This window comes from Asparagus officinalis, chromosome 8 (assembly GCF_001876935.1).
Source record: "Asparagus officinalis chromosome 8, Aspof.V1, whole genome shotgun sequence".
Taxonomy (NCBI): domain Eukaryota; kingdom Viridiplantae; phylum Streptophyta; class Magnoliopsida; order Asparagales; family Asparagaceae; genus Asparagus; species Asparagus officinalis.
The window spans coordinates 60,558,455-60,580,468 of NC_033801.1; positions in this window are offsets into that span (position 1 = coordinate 60,558,455).

Here is a 22,014-nt window from a genome sequence, read left to right on the forward strand (position 1 = left end):
CACGACAAGCTGTCGCGCTTCAGCCGCGACACGACAAGCTGTCGCGCTTAAGCCGCGGCACTATATGCTGTCGCGGCTATGTTAAAGGAGTGTTGCAGCAGTTACGAAACAGTTATATGATGATTTTTGAGGCCCACGTGGCAGCATACCAGAAACAGAACGTGTGCTGACGTGGACAAGCAGTTAAACCACGAAAAAAGGTGGTTAAAAGTCGTGGGAGAGCGGTTTTAAGCACGATCAAACGTGCTGATAACTGCCTCTTCGGCCGCGGCAGCTTACACTGCCGCGCCAATAGCCGCGGCAGTGTAGACTGCAGCGGCCAAAGAGAAAACGGCCAGTCAGTTATTTCGCCTCCGTTTCAACTGTGGTGTACTGAGAGCCCTATAAATACCTCCCTAGGCACGAATTAAAGGGGGGAGAGCATTTTTGGAGCAGAAGATACTTGAGTCTTTGGTGATTTTGAGAAAGAAAGAGAGAATTTTCACCCTTTGACAAGCATCATTTGGTGAATCCTAGAGATCTAAGCTCAGACTTGATCTTTGGAAGAACGAACATCTTACATCGATAAGATATTCGTTTTCAAATCTTTACTTCGATAAACGAAGGAGAGATCCTTAAACAACCTCTCGATCTACGAATCGGTGGTCCACGAACTAAAGCGTTCCCGGCACAGGCAAAGTCCCACAAAAGCAGGAGTTGATAAACAATTTCTGTGTTATTTTCTCGAGAGTTGTATTTTCTTTTATTTTCATTGTAATTCTTTGTAAACGATCGAAGTTTTAATGGAATCTGCAATGGAAACAACTTTTGACGAAAACAAACTTGATCTACATATTCTAAAACCCCAACACAACAAGTGGATGAAGGATCAAACGACGATGGATTCATCCCAAACTTGGTGTGTTGGGGTTTTAGAATATGTAGATCAAGTTCAACGGAACGGATCATCCACAATGTCGCTCAATCATGTGATTTTAGAGGCGTTAATGAGTATATATATATATATAGAGAAAAATGGGTATGCTTGGTACCAAGCATAAATTTTGTGCTTGGTAGTGAGGTGTCTCATTCTCATCCACTCATTCAATTGAGGGGACCACATTCAACCCATGTGAATGTGGTCCCCCCATTTGAATGAGTGGAGGATAATATGCCACCTCACTACCAAGCACAAATTTTGTGCTTGGTACCAAGCATACCCATATTCCTCATATATATATATATATATATATATCATATTTCCAAAGGACAGCTTCATTGGATCAAATCTATAGCTGATTAGAGTACCAGAAATGGCTAAAAACGGTCTTCATAAAATGGCATGTATTTAATCTATGGGATTAGAAACAAGCTATGTTTCCAAGACTATAAAATTCACTAGAAAAATAAACTCCCTAACCTTAATCAGAACACCCTCTATCTCACCTATGGAAGCTTTAATAGATCTATCAACTAACTATAAAGTGAATCTGGTTGGTTTGAGTTCTCCTACACCTAATTTTTGGTAGATCGGATAAGAAAACAAATTGACACTTTCCCCTTAGTCTAAAAGTGCCTTATCAATGAAGGTATTTCTAACGACATATGAGATAGTAGGACAAGTAGGATCCTTATGTTTCAAAGGCAGGAGCTTTGACAGCATGTCACTAATATTAGCAGCAAGAAAGACTTTCTTCAGAACATTTATTGTTCTCTCATTAGTGCATAAATCTTTTAAAAAATTTCTAGGATTTGTTCAATTATATCTAAGAGAGGAATGTAGACCTTAACATGCTTGAAAGTTTCTAGGATTTTCTCCACCTAAGGGGAGTTTTTCTCAGGCCTAAGTCTATCTGGGCATGGAGCAATTGGTTTAAACCTATCAAAATTGAGCTCAAGTTCGGGTTCAGGTTCGGGTTCTTGATAATCGGAAGGGGGTGATTATTTAATAGAGTTATCGGAAGGAGGGACAATTTATTCAGGTTCAAGAGTTTGACTTGGATGTATTCTTACTTATTACCAACCTGTTTTCCTGACCGTAGTGAATGGATTGCATTCACTTGAGCTTGGTAGGTTGAACTTGTACATGTGTCCTTATGTAAAACCCCAAAAATTTAAATATTTTATAATAAATAATAATAAATATGTTACATTATGATAAATGATACTTATTATTGTTTTAGTGCTAAGAATTGATTTGAGATCAATTCAATGTATATATGTGAATATAGAAGTGATATCATGCACACGTGCACGGGCCTGAATCTGGAAAAAACAACTAGTTAAAAGTATATATATTTTACACACTGAAACAGTTGGAATATGGAAAAACTTAAAAGACCAAACTTGTAGGTATCTTCAAAAGATTTCCAACAAATCTTTAATCACATCATTCTGAGGTCAGACGTGTAAGTTATGGTCAAAATACCAAAGGTTATTTTCCTAGTCAGACTAGGTTTCCTGGTTTGGGTCAAATAGGTTTGTTTCGGGTTAGCCTCTATATATACCTGTATTTTTCATGATAATTCCTCTCTTATCATATCTATGAACCCTAACAGCCACCTTCCCTCCTCAAAAACCCTAGATCTTTTTCTTATTAATTTTGAGAGGTTTGTGAAGCACAACACCGACAAGAGGGCGAGATCATGAACGTGTGGCAAGGGAGAACAGGTTGTTTGCACTTGTGGATTGCTTGTTGTTTATTTCATAGGCTTGCACATGAAATTAAGGCAAGATTATCTGCATCCAATTCCATCTCCTTAGTTAAATAATGAATTTAACAAGTTTTAATTGTTGATTATATATTAGATCTTAACGTGAGTTGTTAAAAACATGATTTTTGATGATAGATCTTAATCTCTTGCTAGTTTTATGTTAAATCTTTGATGTTTATATCATGATTATAATTATTAGAGTTATTCATAAATTTTCATTTACATGTGAGAAATTTAAGAGATGTACTAAATATATATTTTCTGTAGAAAATTGTAGCACTTATATAATTTTTAACTAAGATTTTGAGATAGTAAATAAATACAAAATTTAATCATACTAGTTCCAAATGAAAGATATGTGAATCTAGTTTCTAAAACTGAAAGAATTTCTTAAAAAGAGTTTGTATAGACAAAGATATGCTCTTTTTACTAATAACATGTCCTGCAGAAAAACTGCTGCATATGTATAATGTTTAACTAGAGATTTGGGATAACAAATGAACTCGAAACTGAACCAAAATTATGCCAAATGAAAGATGCATGAATCTAAACTTCAAAACAGAAAACCTTTCCTAAAAATAGTTTTCTTAGAGAAAGATATACTCATTTTACTAACAGAAGTCTTCGTATTGGACTGTAATCCATTGAAGTCCTCGTGTTGGACTATAATCCATTGAAGTCCTCATGTTGGACTATAATCTATAAAAGTCCTCGTATTGAACTATAATCTATTGAAGTCCTCATGTTGGAATATAATCCATTGAAGTCCTCGTGTTGGACTATAATCCATTGAAGTCCTCGTGTGGACTATAATCCATTGAAGTCCTCGTGTTGGACTATAATTCATTACAGTGCTCGTGTTGGACTTTAAGCTTTTGCAGTTCATGTATTAGACATTTACCTATTTTAGTCCATGAGTTGGGAATATATTTGACATCTGACAGATCATTGATATTATGGTTGGAGATGGAGCTATATTTCTTTACTGCTATACGTTGTAGTTTTTTTTAGGATTTGGTATTTAGCTATTTAAAATTTGAACTAACGGGAGACGTACCTATGCTCGTGTGTAAATTTCTAAATATCAAACCTCCATTTTATTTTGGAGTAGATGATACCTTTTTCGTCAATCCGTACGGTGATGCGATGATACACTTTTTGCCGAATCACACAAGTATATGTTTTATTGAGAAACTATAGAGAATGATGATATTGTTAGACAGTTGTTTTGAGTTCTTGGTGGACACTTAGTGTGATGCGATTCATTGTTGAGTTGCCCTTTTTACTGAGTTACTCATGATTTCGAGTACACATGACATATACATATACTGATGTCACTTATAATGTCGTACTTTATTATTTAATTTCAGTTATATTTCTATTGCTTAGTTCAGGGTTAATATTTAGTAGTTTACTAACTGAGACATATGGTATATACATGAGGGTTTTCTTGTTTGGATTATTTTGCTCGACGTACTACGTCTCGTGTTATAGGTTTCTAAATGTTAATCTCACTTAGATATGGGAAAATAAATCTAGATAGACTATGCTTAATAGATTGAGCCTCTACTCCATCTAGTAGCCCTTTCCCTAGGGGCGGATGAAAGTAATCTTGCTGTAGCGCTCTGACGCTTTTGCTGTTATTTTTTTTCTTTTAAATTACTTTTCAGGTAGTTCGGAGTTTCGGAGAGCCGTAGGGTGACGAAGTTCTGGCATAGTCGCCATCGTGTATTTTTACTTGTAGAGACTCCACTGTAGTTTTGAGTTTTATCCAGACATTAGAGTTTCATTTTCATATTGTAAAGGCAATATACCTTAGTACGATTTTTAGTTGATTCATGTTGAGTCATTTTCATTATTCAGATACCAGATGTATTATAGTTGAGACATGATTCTTTTTTATTTATGAGATATATCTTCTATATCATGTCTATTATATTTATTTCCTTTATTTTGCATGTTTTGTACCTGCACTTCTATTTGGTTTCACTAGAGGATATTGCTATGATTGGTGAAACGTGTTTATGCACAGTGTGGGTGCATGGCAGGTTTGACATCTCTGGTTTCACCTTGGACTGCAGCCTTGTGTGAACTAAGGGGCGTCATAATTGGTATCATAGCTCTAGTTCCAGCATCCTAGGATCATTCCTGTGTCGAGTCGTGGGGCTAGGATAGAGTTTCCTAGGAATCATGTATAGAGTCTGCTAGGAATTCTTAGAATGAGTGAGGACGTTATATACGTATATTCAAAAAATTTACAATTTTTGTGACAACTACCTTACTTTGATTGAAAAGTAATTGCATGAATGATAAGTGATACTATTTTTCCTATTGGTATATGTTATGTTATTTATGATCGGGATCTCACTTACTGTGTCAAATAAGCTCTCCTCTTGGTATTATAAATATTGGAACGGAGGACGTGGTTGAGGTAAAGCTTGTATCCGAAAAGCTGGGCAAGTAGAGCCCGAGCCGTAGCAGGCTCCATAGTATCTGATCGACTTGGTAACACTGATTGCAGAATCAGAGACTAGCAACACTCGAGGAGTGAGTAGCAAGCCAGATTTTACTTTCTAAAGTTTCACCACCAGTTTTACCAGCCATACCTATTGAAGAGGTAGTGCCGAAGGTTTCACCATCGTCACATCCAGTTGTTAATAGAGCCGCAGAGCAGGAAGCTTGGCTCGGTAAGATTGAGGAAGATATTAGAAGTTTGGAACACAAAAATTTTAGGGCACATCGGATTCAGTTACAACTTATAAAAGGAGGAAATATGTGGAAAATACTTTTAGATTTACTTAACATCGACTCAGTACGTAGGCGGAGATTAGTTATATTCAGTTTAAAAAACGATGCCGGAGGATAACACTGATTTCAGTTATGCCGAAGTAGCGAATGTTAATTTCATAAAAGGATTTCATCTACTATTTCGAAAATCAGTTAGACCTAACCCGATTGGAGTAGGGAGACGTACTAAGAGTTAATTTTGGAAGAAGGATTGTTCGGAGACCAGGGCAAGGACAATAAACTTTTTGTAAGACCGAGAGGAACCCAACAATAGGGTAAGGATTTTCATCACCACCAGTAGATTAGTGGTCAGGGTCAGCAAACGCAGGGCCACGGTTACGACCAGTAGTAGAAGATCGAGGGACCACCTGTCATTCCGAGAATAGAGAGACCAGCAGGCCAGATTCACGCTATCTAGGAAATTCCTGAGGGATAGATAGTCCCATAAATTCTACCGCCAGTAGCACAGCAGTCACCAGCCATCGACAGAGTTTATACAATTGTACCACGTGATCATGGTGTGAGCGGAGCTTTCATAGTGATTATTTCTTTCCAAATCGGATCTTGTTCGATTCAGGAGCTTCTCATTCTTTATCTCTCATACATTCATGGATAGGTTTTAGCTAGTTACACATCCTTTAGATGTACCATTATCTGTTTCTACTCCTTTAGGGGAGGTGTTCCTACTAGGGAGTGTCCATAGGAGATATGTCATCAGTCTAGATGAATCCGAGTTTATCATAGACCTAATCGTTTTACGGATGTCGGTGTTCGACGTCATTCTCGGTATGGATTGGCTATCATCCTACCATGTTTTATATTAGTATGGACTGTTTTGCTAAAATAGTCAGCTTGCGAGAATCCAATGGGTCTTAATTGATAGTAGCGACCTCACAGGGCAACCAGTTTGTGGAGTTATTTCTAGCGTACATTGAGGAGGTGATGTTGAGGGATCGTGGTGCCGATTTGAGCAAGACGTGAGTGGTCTTAGAGTACCAGGATGTCTTTTAGGACATATCGGGTTTACCTCCAGTGAGAGAGGTTGAGTTTTTGCATTGACTTACAGCCAGGTATGGTACTAATATCCCGAGCACCCTATCGTATGGCACTTGCTGAGATGAGGGAGCTACAGACCCAGTTAGATGAGTTATTATCTTAGGGTTTTATTCACCGGGGTTATTCTCTGTGGGGAGCGCCGATCCTTTTCGTGAAGAAGAAGAACGACAGTATGCGTCTATGTATAAATTTTCGTGAGTTGAACAAGGTCACTATCCGAAATAGGTACCCATTATCAAGGATTGACGACTTGTTCGACCAGCTATAGGGAGCGCAGCATTTCTCAAGATTGATCTCCGTTCTAGCTATCATCAGTTGCGGATTCAGGAGATAGATATTTCCAAAACTGCCTTTCTGACTCAATATGGGTCTTTTGAGTTCCTCGTCATGTCATTTGGGCTAACCAATGCACCCGATGTATTCATGGATTTGATGAACCAGGTTTTTCGTCCATACTTAGACTAGTTCGTGATCATTTTTTTATTGACGACATCTTTATATATTCGAGATCGGTGGCAGAACACGAGTATCATCTTCGTTTGTCATTGCAGACATTACGGGATCATCAGTTGTACGCCAAGTTCAGCAAGCGCGAGTGTTGGCTTTCTGAAGTCAGATTTTTGGGCCAGGTTATTAGCCAGGAGGGTATTGTAGTAGACCCAACTAAGGTAGAGTTCATACTAGATTAGGAACCGCCGAAGACGGTTACAGAGATTCGTAGTTTCGTGGGATTAGTAGGCTATTATAGGAAGTTCATTCAGGACTTCTCGAAGATTGCGACGCCACTTACACGTCTTACAAAGAAGGGTGTACAGTTTATTTGGAGCACGGAGTGCCAGGAGGCCTTTGAGACTTTGAAGACTATGTTGACTATAATGCTAGTATTAGTTATTTCGAGCAGTGATAAGACCTTTGTCGTCTACACAAATGCAATATTGTCGGGTCTAGGGGTATTTTGATACAGACCCGGAGAGTAATAGAAAATATTTCGCGATAGTTAAGGATGCATGAGCAGGACTATCCCACGCACGACTTGGAACTAGCAGCAGTGGTCTTCGTACTAAAAATGTGGAGACACTATTTATACAGAGTGCAGTTCGATCTATTTACGGACCATCAGAGTTTGAAATATCTTTTTCTCAGAAGGAACTAAATCAAAAACAGCGACGATGGATTGAGTTTATCAAGGGTTAAGAATTTGCGATTTAGTATCGTCCGAGGAAGACAGATATTGTAGCAGATGCGTTGAACAGAAAGCATCATCACAGGATTGCAGCTTTGAGGTGCTTGTTGTATTAGGATCTTCACAACCTTAGACAATTCAACATTAGGCTAGAGATTGGTGGAAACAGTATACTTTTAGGGGCTATGTCAATGCAGCCATCTTAGAGTGATAGAGCGGTCAGAGCTCAGCTAGAGGACTCTTAGATTCAAACCCGAAAAGAGGAGATTTTCAAAGAACCAAAATCTAATTGGACCGTTAGAGTAGATGAAGGCCTTCGAATGAAGAATCGATTAGTTATGCCAACTAGTGCAGAGCTAAAGAAGGAGTTGCTTGATGAGATGTATCGTTCTAGGTACAAAGTGCATCCAGGCATAACAAAAATGTACAAGGACCTGAAGAGATACTTTTGGTGGAGCATCATGCGTAAAGAGATCACAGAATATGTGGCTAAGTGCTTTACCTGCCAGCAAGTGAATGTAGAACATCAGAGACCAGTAAGAACCCTACAGCCTTCACCCATTCCGGAGTGAAAATGGGTAGGTATTTATATGGACTTTATTATAGGATTACCAAGATCGAAGAAGGGGAATGATTCAATTTGGGTAATAGTGGATCGGATGATGAAGTCAGCACATTTCATACCAGTAAAGACGACTTACACGGTAGAGATTTATGTGAGGTTATGCATCACGACGACTTGCACCTATTTGAGCAAGTAAATTGTTTGGATATGATTTGTCTATGTTTGTGATTATCTATATGCTCATATCTATAATTAACGCTAGAATTATGGTATTAGTACTTAACTTCTAATCATTCGGAACACACGGTATATATATGGGGGGTTGCTTGTTTGGATTTTTCGCCCAACGTACTAGTTCCGTTTAGTTAAGGGTTAAGTAGGAATATTCGCATTCAAGATTATTAAATGTAGATATTTATAATATTTTATATCTGAAGATTTATGGTAATGTATTATTAATCTATAAGATACATTTGCGAAATTTCGGGGGCGAAATTCTTTTAAGGGGGGAGAATGTAAAACCTCAAAAATTTGAATATTTTATAATAAATAATAATAAATATGTTATATTATGATAAATAATATTTATTAATATTTGAGTATTCTAGGAATTGATTTGAGATCAATTCAATATATATATGTGAAAATAGAAGTGATATCATGTACACGTGCACGAGCGTGAATCTAGGAAAAACAACCAGTTAAAAGTATATGTATTTTATACACTGATGCATTTAGAATCTGGAAAATCTTAAAAGACAAACTTTGTAGGTATCTTCAAGAGCTTTCTAACAAATTTTATATCACCTCATTCTGAGATCGGACATTTAAGTTATAATCAAAATACCGAAGGTTATTTTTCTAGTCAGACAAGGTTTCCTGGTTCGGGTCAAACAGGTTTGTTTCGGATTTGACTCTATATATACCTGTATTTTTTCACAAAAATTCCTCTCTTTTATTACATATATGAACCCTAGTAGCCATCTTCTCCTCTTAAAAATCCTAGATCTTTTTCTTATGAATTTTGAGAGCTTTGTGAAGCACAACACCTGCATGAGGACGAGATCATCGATATGTGGTAAGGGAGAACGGGTTGTTAGCATTTATGGATTGCTTGTTGTTTATTTCAAAGGCTTGCACATAAGATTAAAGAAAGATCATCTGCATCCAATCCCATCCCCTTAGTTAAACAATGAATTTAACAAGTTTTAATTATTGATTATATATTAGATCTTAACGTGAGTTGTTAAAAACATGAATTTTGATGTTAGATCTTAATCTCTTGCTAGTTTTATATTAAATCCTTACAGTTTACAATAGTTTCATAATCATGATTATTAGGGTTATTCATAAATTTTCGTTTACATATGAGAAATTTAAGAGATGTACTAAATATATATTTTCTGCAGAAAACTGCAACACTTATATAATCTTTAACTGATATTTTGAGATAGCAAATAAACACAAATTTTAACCAAACTAGGGCCAAATGAAAGATATATGAATATAGTTTCTAAAACAGAAAACTTTTCTTAAAAAGAGTTTGTATAGAGAAAGATATGCTCTTTTTACTAACAACATATCCTGCAAAAAAAACTGCTGTATATGTATAATATTTAACTGGAGATTTAGGATAACAAATATATTCCAAACTGAACCAAACTTATGCCAAATGAAAGATACATCAATCTAGATTTCAAAACAGAAAACCTTTCCTAAAAATAGTTTTTCTAAAGAAAGATATGATCATTTTACTAACAGAAGTCCTCGTGTTGGACTATAATCCATTGAAGTCCTCGTGTTGCACTATAATCCATTGAAGTTCTCGTGTTAGACTATAATCCATTGAAGTCTTCGTGTGAACTATAGTCCATTAAAGTTCTCGTGTTGGACTATAATCCATTACAGTCCTCGTGTTGGACTTTAAGCTTTTTGCAGTTCATGTATTGGATATTTACCTATTTCAGTCCACGAGTTGGACACGTATTTGACATCTGACAGGTTATTGATATTATAGTTGGATATGGAACGATATTTCTTTACTGCTCCATGTTGTAGTTTTTTTGAGATTTGGTATTTAGCTATTTATAATTTGAATTAACGGGAGACGTACTTATGCTCGTGTTGTAAATTTTTAAATATCAAACCTCCATTTTATTTCAGAGTAGATGATACCCTTTTCATCGATTCGCACGGTGATGCGATGATATCCTTTTTGCCGAATCACATAAGTATATGTTTTATTGAGAAACTATAGAGAATGATGATATTGTTAGACAGTTGTTTTGAGTTCTTGGTGGACACTTAGTGTGATGCGATTCATTGTTGAGTTGCCCTTTTTACCGAGGTACTCATGATTTTGAGTACACGAGACATATACATATACTGATGTCACTTATGATGTTGCACTTTATTATTTTATTTTAGTTATATTTTAGTTGGTTAGTTCAGGGTTAATATTTAGTAGTTTACTACCTGAGACACATGGTATATACATGAGGTTTTTCTTGTTTGGATTATTTCGCTCTACGTACTACATCTCATGTTATAGATTTCTAAATGTTAATCCCACTTAGATATGAGGAAAATGAATCTAGGTAGACTATGCTTAATAGATAGAGCCTTCACTCTATCTAGCAGCCCTTTCCCTAGGGCGGATGGAGGTAATCTTGCTATAGTACTCTGACGCTCTTGTTGTTGTTCTTTTTCTTTTAAATTACTTTTTAGGTAGTTCGGAGTTTCGGAGAGCCACAGGGTGACAGAGTTCTGGCATAGTCGCTGTAGCGTATTTTTACTTGAAGAGACTCCACTGTAGTTTTGAGTTTTATCCAGATATTAGAGTTTCATTTTCATATTGTAAAGACAATGTGCCTTAGTACGATTTTTAGTTGATTCGTGTTGAGACGTTTTCATTATTTAGATATCAGATGTATTATAGTTAAGACATGATTCTTTTTTATTTATGAGATATCTCTTCTATATCATATCTATTACATTTATTCCCTTTATTTTGCCTATTTTGTACCTTCACTTCTATTTAGTTCCACTAAAGTATATTATTGTGATTGGTAAAACGTGTTTATGTACAGTGTGGGTACATAGCAGGTTTGACATCTCTGGTTTTACCTTGGACTGCAGCCTTGTGTGAACCCAGGGGCGTCACACCTTAGGGTTGGTCACCGGTTGACTTAAAAATTTTCCTGCCTCTCTCTGATTCATAGCACTAGCTAGTTGACCAAGTTGGATTTCTAACCTAGCTATGGCTTGGGTGTTGGAATTGAGCATTTTGTCCTGTTGATTGCATAAAAGAATTCAAAGTGTTGGATGTTCGACGTCCGGAATAGCTTCCCTAATTTCATGTAAAATTTGGGTGATTTATCCAACTCAGATTGTAGGTTGGAGAAAATAGATCATTCATGTGATGATGGAATGTAGCGTTTACCTAGTCTAGTTGTTGATTGTTTCCTAAGAGGGGACATTCTTCTGAAATATGAGTTGGAGAAAGATAGTTGTAACAACCTAAGGCAGAAGCCTGATTGATTTGAGCTGGAGCTCGTTCTTTAATTTCTAAAGTTTCTAACCTACGCATGATTGTAGTCATCTTTCCTTCAGAGGCTATACCTATCTTTAAGAAAAGACCACTAAATTTGGATTGGGAAACTGATGAAACTCTGTTATCACAGTATTCCCACGGCATGATTTTCTCGAATAAACTCTCTAAAAATTCCTAAACTTCATCAGCATTTTTCTTCATAAAGTCCCCTTGACACATTGATTCTAATGAAGTTTTTAAAGAATAATCCAATTCTTCATAGATGATTTGGCATAATATCCATTTTTCAAGATTGTGGTGAGGACATTGGATAAGAAGATCCTTAAATTTATCAAAATACTTTCAGAATAGCTTTTTCGGGATTATCTTAAAATTATGAATAATACTTCTAAGCTTAACCATTTTATGGATGGAGAAAATTTACTTCAGAAAAACGATAATAAATTAATCCTAGGTTGAGATAGAATTCGTGGGTAAGCTATACCACCATTTCTTGGCTTTGTTGTTAAGAGCAAAAGGAATAAATCTAGGTTTAATCGCATTCTCAGATAAGTCCCAAATCTTAATCATAAGACAAACTTTCTTAAACTAGGAGATAAAAATATAAGCGTCTTTAGGAATTTTGGAAGCATGTTTATAAAATGTAGTCTAAGCTTAAATTAGTTCCATTGACATTGGGTAGCTTAATGCAAGATGTGATTGCATTCCTAGTTGGATAACTCATATCTTGAAGAACGGGTGGATTAGGATTAGTTGTTTCTTCAAAAAATGGTTCAAAACGGATTAAACTATTGATATTATCCCTAATCTAAACTTGCATATATCAAAACAAAATTTTTTAATAATTTTTTTAAATTAACTAAAAGTAGATTCTAATAAAAACAATAGTTAGGTTTTTTTAGAGAAAAAACTAAAAGATCTAAAAATAACGAGAAGGAGAAGGATAAAAGAAACACCTAACTAAAATAAATCAAAAGCAATCACTTTGTGTCAATCACTTTATATTTTGGGGTTAAGTTTAGACTCAACTAGACCAGCTCCTAACCAAAAACTCTTTTAGTGAGAAGATTGAAGTTTACTCGGTCAGTTAGCCAGGTAAGAATAGTACTAGAGGGAGGTAAAAGACCAATTAAGTACATCTTTCCTTGCGTAGCGCTTTACGTAACCCCTAAACCTTACCTTAGACACTAACAGATTCAAATAAACTTAAATTGGTTCACTTAAAGATTTCTTATTCCTTAATGAGCTCGAGTCCTTAGGGGTCAACATCTAATGAGTTTTAAAAGGCTTGAGTTTGTATAGTGAGGAATTAGTAATTTTGGGCTAAGAAAATGATGATGAAATCTATCACCTTATCTTGATTAGTGGGTTTTTTCCCTTAAGAACATTTTTAAGTGACTGTCAAATCATGATGCTCAAATCACTTTGCTGAATTATACTATTATATGTAGTGCAACTCTAGGAATTAAAAGCAACAACACAATGATGCAAAAATAAAATCTTTTTATTTTTTTAATTAAGGTCAACAATCAAATAAATGTGAGAAAGAGAGCTCTTATTTAAATTTATTATATTGTTAGTAAATATCCAAGTGGATGGTAAATTTTATTAGGGTTGACAAAAGTAAAAAATTTCTTTTTTAGATCCTAATTATCTCTAATTGTGAGAAACTAGCTAAAAGGGGCGGAATTTAAAATGCTAGAAAGAGGAGTTAGCATAAGCAAGAAGGTTTTAGCCTCTTGAAGGCAAAGCTTCAATCTTTAATCTTTAATCCCCGATATTCAATCTTCAAAGTGGTTCCTTCATAAGAAGACACACAAATTAAAAAACTAAAATAGAAAAATTCTAATTACAAGCACATTCCTCGACAACGGCGCTAAAAACTTGATATGGATTAAATAAAACCCAAGTTGCGAGCGTACAACTATCAAGTTATAGTATAGAAAAATATCGATTTCGCAAGAAAAGTATTCTAGAAAATAATCAAAATTAGTTCTTAAGTTGTGTGGGACAATTAGGAGTGGTAAAATCAGTTATAGAGAGAGATAAAGAGAGTGATTGTGATTATATGCAAATAAAACCAAAATAAATTAATAGGGGAGAAATAAAGATGAAAAAATAGAGGAAAATAAAATTAAGAAATAAATAAATAAAAATCAAGAATAAAGAGAAAAATCAAGAAAGTAAAAGATGGAGAATTCAATTATAAATATGAGGAATCTAAAATTAAATCCACTAGCCAATTTCACTTAGAAATTATGAACTATTCTCTTTTTATCATATTTTACTTAAGATTTATTAAGCATAGACTATCAAACCACTTAAGGAAAATATAACCTATTAAATTATCATCCAAGTAAAATTAACATTCATGAAAAGAATAACAACTAGATATTAATTCTGGAATTCATAAGCATAACATATCAAACCACTCAAGATAAATATAGATTATCAAAAAAAATTTCTACCAATTAGTTCTTTAGTTGACTATCCTAAGAGCAAGTGCAGCAATCTCCTAGTAGGGATCTCTTATTGGAGTGCTCTCAAGCATGAGGCCTACTTAGGAGCTTCTTACTATGAGAAATATTCCAACAAACTCCCAATTAGGAGCCTAAATATTATTTAAAAACCCTATTCTTCTATCTCTAATATTTTATAAATATATTTTAAATAATAAATCTAATAAAAAAATATTTTTTAGTGGGCCCCCACCCCTTAGGAGCTCCCAAGTGCTTCACAAATTTGTGGAGCTCTTAGGAGCTCCATGGTGGACCCCACCGCCAACTAGAACTTAGGAGCCTTCTTGGGAGCTTGTTAGAGCATGTTGAAAGCTTTTCCTTACCACATCACCCTTGGGAGGCTGTTGCACTTTCTCTAAGCATGATCATTTTAAGCACAATAAAATAATTCATAAATTATAAAAAAAATTAAACTGGTTTCATTCAATTGTAGAATTCCTACAATAATTAGTTCTACATCTTAGAAAATAAAAATAAAGAGATAAAATCTAGACTAGAGAGAATAAAAGAAAGAGAATAAAAATAAGAACTAACTACAAAGAGAAAAATAAGATCAAAGATTAAAGATCTAAACTACGAAAAAAAGAAAAGAATATAAAAGTAAATCTAAACTGTACAAGAATATAAATCTATACTACCAAATAAATGGGTAAGAAAATAATATAAAAATAAAGACATAAAAGTAAATCTACTATACATGCATCAAAATAAATTTTAAACAAGAGGGTTCTAGCTCATTCAATATCTAAAACAAGAAGAAAAAAATATTATAAGAAAATAAAATTTAAAAGGAAAAAAATTCATTGCAAGAGGGTTCTAGCCTTTTGAAAGCAAACCTTCATCTTTATTTTCATATTCATCTTTATCTTCATCATTAAATAAAGAGAAGAAAAGAAAAATATGAAGAGGTAGAAAAGTTATAATTTTTAGAAGGTCTTATCAATTAAGAGTAACTCTCGTCTCCAAATGGAGTTTTTATATAATTTTTCAAACTCAAACCTCTTACCCTCTACCCCTATTTATAGCATACAATAATGAATGAGAATCCTTGGATTTAGCTTGGAGATCAAGGATTAAAAATAGTAAAAAAAACTATTTCTGTTGTGAACCAATCAGTATTAGTTGGCCAGTCGATTGGCCAATTAGTTGACCAACTAATTGGTTTGCAACAAATTTGAATTGTTGTTAACTTCTTGACCCAACTTCTCCATGGATCCTTGAGCTTTTTTGGGCATTCTTTTGTCTTCATATTTGGGTGTCAATAAATGGTAAAAAATTAGAGAGTTTGGTTCTTTTGGGCTTTTATTCATTAATTCTTTATTAATCTTCAAAATAAGATAAAACATATTATTAGTGATATATTTATTTAAATAAGATAGATAATGAGTGTATAAAATTATAATAAAAATGTTATTATCAAATACTCCTAACTAGAAAAAATATATTTTTCTTTAGAAACTTGGCAATCACCTTGTTGTCATTAGTTTTACAAACTACCGCCTCAGGCCATTTAGACATGTATTCTACAGCTACTAGAATATATAAATTTTTAAAGTTGTTTGGAAGTGGTCACATGAAATATATACCCCCACAGATTAAAAAGCTTAACAACTAGGATTAGTTATAAGGGTATCATATTTCTTCTACTGATTTTTTCTAAAAGCTGACAACGGTTGCATGCTTTACAAAATTCTATACATCCTTGAACAGATTTGGCCAATATAGCCCACATTAGAGAATTTTCTCAATAGTTTTTCTTAGGCCAAAATGGTCCCTCACGAGCTTGCTCATGGCATAAAGTAAAGAACACTCCTAGTCTTTTTATTTGGAGTACACATTCTAAAGGTCTGGTCAGTATAATACTTAAACATAGATGGATTCATCCTAGTAAAAATATTTCATCTAAGAGAGGATACATAATCTATCATGTTCAGACGATGTGAAGGGATTTGTTTTATGAACATGTAGTTCAAAAAATCTGCAAACCATGGTACAGATTGAACTTCTAGTAGTTGTTTACTTGGGAAATGCTCATTGATAGTAACATTTAGTGTTGGTGCATTAGGAAGCCTAGGCAAATGATCTGCTTCAGGTTTATCTGCTCCTCTCCTACCAAGGATCTGTAAATTGAATTCTTGGAGTAAGAGTGTCCATCTAATGAGTCATGTTTTAGCACCATTTTTTGCTAAAAGGTACTTCAGTACTACATGATCGGTGTAGATCTTGGTCAAAACCACGATAAGATATGATCTGAATTTCTCTAAGGCAAAAAACAATAGCTAAAAACTCCTTCTCTATGACAAAGTAATTTTAATGTGTATTGTTCAGTGTCCTCTTTACATGATAGATCACATGATGTTTTCCATCTATTTGTTGTCCTTAAACAACACTAATTGCAAACTCGGATGTATCACATTTTGATTCAGAGTGTCGGGTCCAATCCGATGCATGAATGATAAGAGCTGTGGTTAGCTACTTTTATAGATGATCAAAGGTTCTAAGGCATTCATGAGATAAATTGAAATGTGTATCGTTAACTAAAAGATTGGTCAAAGGCCTAGAAAATTGCTAAAGTCTTTGATGAACCTGAGATGCCTCTGGTTTCACACATGGCTACAGTCCAAGATAAACCCAAAGATGTCAAACCTACCATGCACCCATACTGTGCAACAAAAAGTTTTACCAATCACAACAATATCCTCTAGTGGAATCAAAACAAGGTGCAGGTACAAAACAGGCAAAAGAAAGGAAGTAATTGCAACAGACATGATATAGAAAGGAGTATCTCATAAATAAATCATGTCTTAACGAACAACCTGTAATACATCTGATATTTAAAATAAATAAATATGTCTCAACATGAATCAACTAAAAATATAATTACGGCTCATAGCCTTTATAAAATATGATACTGAAACTCTAATGTCTGAATAGAAATAAACGCTATTGTGGAGTCTCTACTAGTAACTCATGTGACGGTGACTATGCAATAACTCTGTCACCCTGCGGCTCCCCGATGCTCTGAACTGCCTTAAGGGAAAATAAAATAAAAAACAACAACAAAAGCGTCAGAGCGCTAAAGCAAGATCACCTCCATCCGTCCACAGGGGAAGGGCTCCTACATGTAGTGGAGGCTCTATCTATTAAGCATAGTCTGCCTAAATCATTTTTCCCGTATCTAATAGAATTAATACTTAGAAATCTAAAACACGAGACGTAGTATGTCAAACAAAGTAATCCAAATAAGGAAACCCTCATTTATATATCATATATCTCAAATAGTAGATAACTAAATATTAATCCCAAACTAGAACTGAAAGCAAGAAATACTGGAAAGTAAAGCCTCATAACCAACGTCAACATATGTATCTTATGCACTTGCATAACATAATATTTCGGTCATCAATTATCCCAACAATGAGTCATGTCTCATTTGGCGTCCGCCAAATACTCGGCTATCAAGTCATAAAAGTCATCACTTTTCTAAAATTCTCAACTAATCACGCCTCGTGCAAAACAACAAATAGTCATATCAACCTCTGTGCATAATCATGCGGAAACAAATACATAGGTTCATCAACTTCTGCGCACCTTAAAACGGAAACAACAACATAGGTTCACCGACCTCAGCGCACACTCGTGCGGATATGATAATATATGTCCTCCGATCTCAGCGCACACTCTTATGGATATGATAACATAGGTTCACAAACCTCAGCACACACTCATGTGGATATAATAATATAGGTTCACAAACCTTAGCGCACACTCGTGCGGATACGATAACATAGGTTCACATACCTCAGCGCACATTTGTACGGATACAATGTCAAGGAAAAAAGTGTATTCGAATAATACTTGTCGGAATCCCCTCTTTAGGGTACTAACACGTGTACTATGACACTATCCATGAATGGTCATGCCTATACATGTACTATCATGCGGCTCAAACCCCACGATCGCATCTCGAATCAAAACAACATGATATTCAAGAAATCAGCCTTAGTAGTCGACTATTATGCTTAGTAGTCGACTACAATGAGTCCGTCAAGACTTTGTAAAAACTCATATCAGTATCAGTAGTCGACTATTAAGCACATGAGTAGTCGACTACTAAGCATTATAGTCGACTACTTTGCAATTCCATACATTCTAACATGCACAAATAGTTCTTTTCATTCATCATGTGCTTATCAAGAGGTTTGACATGAATGAAACATGCGATACTCATCCAAAAACATCATGAACGTAAAACCACACTTTAATTTGTTCTAATTAGGGTTTAACATCCCTGTTAATCAAATTCCTCGATTTAAAACATGATTTCTTAGTATGATCAACATAAGAATGCTTGCAACAACTCCTAGAACAGATATAAAATGATTTAAACTCGTTCATATCTCTTAGGTATTTCTAACCTAGGATTAAGCATAGATTAATCGACATGAAATTTCAATTTAGCGGCAAATAGGGTTAGCACATGAATTAAACCATATTAACAAGTTAAAAATGAAAATAATTATGACCCTAATGATCCTAATCACATCTCTATCATAAACAACAAGATAAAACATTAGATCTAGCACTTTATTGAGATTTATCATCAAAAACATCATTTTTAACACATCGGGTTATGGTTAAGCATGCAAACATCGAATTAAACACTTTAATTCATTTATTAACTAAAGGGATGAGTTTGGATGTAGGAGATCATGCCTCAAACGTCGTGTCGAGCCTTTGGACACGCATGCAAGATCCCTCCTCGCTTAAAAGCATGCGATCTCACCCTTCGCTCAACGATTCACCTCGAATCTCGAGAAACATTAAGAACAAGCTCTAGGGTTTGAAGGAAGATGGTAGCTGGTAATTTACGTGAAAAATCTCTGGAAAAAATGGTCTAAACATGTTTATATACTTAGGGTTAAACCTGGGTTCTAATATAAACCAAAACCGACCCAAAACCCAATAGAAATCAAGAAATCGGCGCGATTAGTCGACTAATAGTCTTAGTAGTTGACTAATGGCCTTAGTAGTCGACTACTAAGCTTAGTAGTAGACTACTAACAACACAGATTCAGTCTGTTTGGGAAAATAGTCTTTGGTATTTTAGATGTAACTTTCACATCCGACTCGGAATGAGGTGATCTATGATTTTTTGGAAAGGTATAGAAGAGACCTACAAGTTATATCTTTTGAGTTTTTCTAGATTCTAACTGCATCTGTGTGTAAAACATATAAACTCTTAACTGGTCATTTTTCCAGATTTCTTCTTCGTGCATGATTTGTGCATTTGTACTCATATATTCACACATATACATTGAATTGATCTCAAGTTAATTACTAGCATACTCAAATATCAAAATATGTTATTTATCATATATAACATATTTATTATTATTTATCATATAATATTTAAATTTTTGGGGTTTTACAATCTTCAATAGAAACCAGCATGACCAAGTAATGATCTGACATCCTTGATATTTTTGAGAGGATGATGGTTAGAAATGATATATCTACCTTAACTTTATTAACTTCTATATCCTTATTGAAAACTACATGCCCTAAGGAAATTTCATGTTTGATCATGAAGTGACATTTCTCCCAATTGAGAGTTAGATTTTTCTCCTTATACTAGTTTAAGACAAATTTGAGATGATGTAAACACTCAAAAAATGAGTCACAAAATATCGAGAAATCGTTCATAAAGATATCTAGGAATAGCTTAACCATATCAGAAAATATAATATTCATGCACCATTAAAAAATGGAAAGAGGATTGCATAACTCAAAGGTCATGCAATAGTAGTCAAAAGTTTCGTATGGGCATGTGAAAGTTATTTTCTTCTAATCTTTAGGGGCAATGGGAATCGGATTGTAATCTAATTAACCATCTAAGAAATAGTAGAATTCGTGTCCAGCTAAATATTTAAGCATTTGGTATATGAAAGAAAGAGAGAAGTAATCTTTCCGTGTGGCTAGGTTGAGCTTCCTATAATCAATGTAGACTCTTTATCTAGTTTAGATTCGAGTAGGAATTAGCTCATTAGCCTCATTCTGGATCACAGTGATCCCTGACTTTTTTAAAACTATTTGGACCGGATTCACCTAAAAACTATCCGAAATGGGATAAATAATCTCATTATCAAGATATTTCAGAATGTCTTTCTAACCACTTCTTTCATTACTGGTTCAACCTACATTAAGGATCCCTAGTATGTTTAGCGTTATCTATCAAATGGATTCAATGTTGAACAATTATTGGACTAATCTCTTTGATATCAGATATGGTCCATCTAATGGCTTCCTTATTTTTTTTCTCAAATCATCTAAGAGGGCTGTCTTTTGACCGGGTATCAATCAGACCAGGGGTTCCTCTATAGATGGACGAAGTTGGACTTGAAATTCTATATCCTAAAAGTTCAAGTTGTCATCTTAATGCAGATACATGATCTACCAATGGATCTAGCTCTCCTAACAATTTAATTTCCTCATAAAAAATCTACTCAAAACTCAAGTTAGATAAACAAAAATCTAACTTGCATTCTTCTTTTTGCTGTTCACTCAAAATTCCTGGATAATGTTCACTTCTAGGGGTTGATCGAATAGATCACTAGGCTATTATTCTAGATTGAGAATGTTGAGATCAATATTCATGTTCCCAAAAGATAACTTAATTTGACCGATTCTACAATTTATCAAAGCATTTGTTCTAACTAAAAATGGTCTACCTAAGATAACTGGGATTTGAGCTTAAAGACTGAAAATGTGTTATATTTCCAAAACTATGAAATTAACGAAAAAAATAAACTCCCTAACCTTGATCAGAACATCCTCTATCTCTCCATAGGGTATTTTTACAAATTTATCAGCTAACTGTAAGGTCTATCTGGGTAGTTTGAGTTCACCTACCCCTAGCTATTAATAGACCGACTATGAAAAAAAGATTCATACTAGCTCCTAAGTCTAGAAGTGCCTTATGAATGATGATATTTTCTATGATACATGAAATAGTAGAACAACCAGGGTCCTTATATTTTATGACAAATGCTTTGAAAGCCTATCACTAAGCTTAGTAGCTATGAAGACTTTCTTGGGAATGTTAGTAGTTCTTTTCTTAGTACATAAATCCTTTAAAATTTTTACATAAAATGATATTTGTTCGATTGCATCTAAGAATGGAATGTTGACATTGACCTATTTAAAAGTTTTTAGGATTTTCTCTACCTACGGGGAGGTTTTTCAAGGTCTGAGTCTACGATGGATGTTGCCTTTTTAAATAATATTTTTATCATTTAACATAAAGAATGTGATATAGAAGTTTTGTGGGAAGTTATTTTTTCGTTAGAAGTGTTTTATCCATATTAAAAAATCAAGTTGTCAGTAGTAATTAGTAACATACTGATATATGATTTTTATTATTTTTAAACTGATGTTTTGGATCATGTAACTAATCTTCTATATTGATCTCATGTGAATTTTATCAAGTATGAATTTAATAAGAATTTCCTATCATATTAGTTGTTATGCATTTGTGATATAGGACGAAAGTTCTTTGATATGTTAGATCAAAGTTCTAAAAATAATAAGTTGGAAATTTTGATTTATTTGTTAGATCAAAGTTCTAAATTTTATAAGACATAGCTAATTCAATGCAT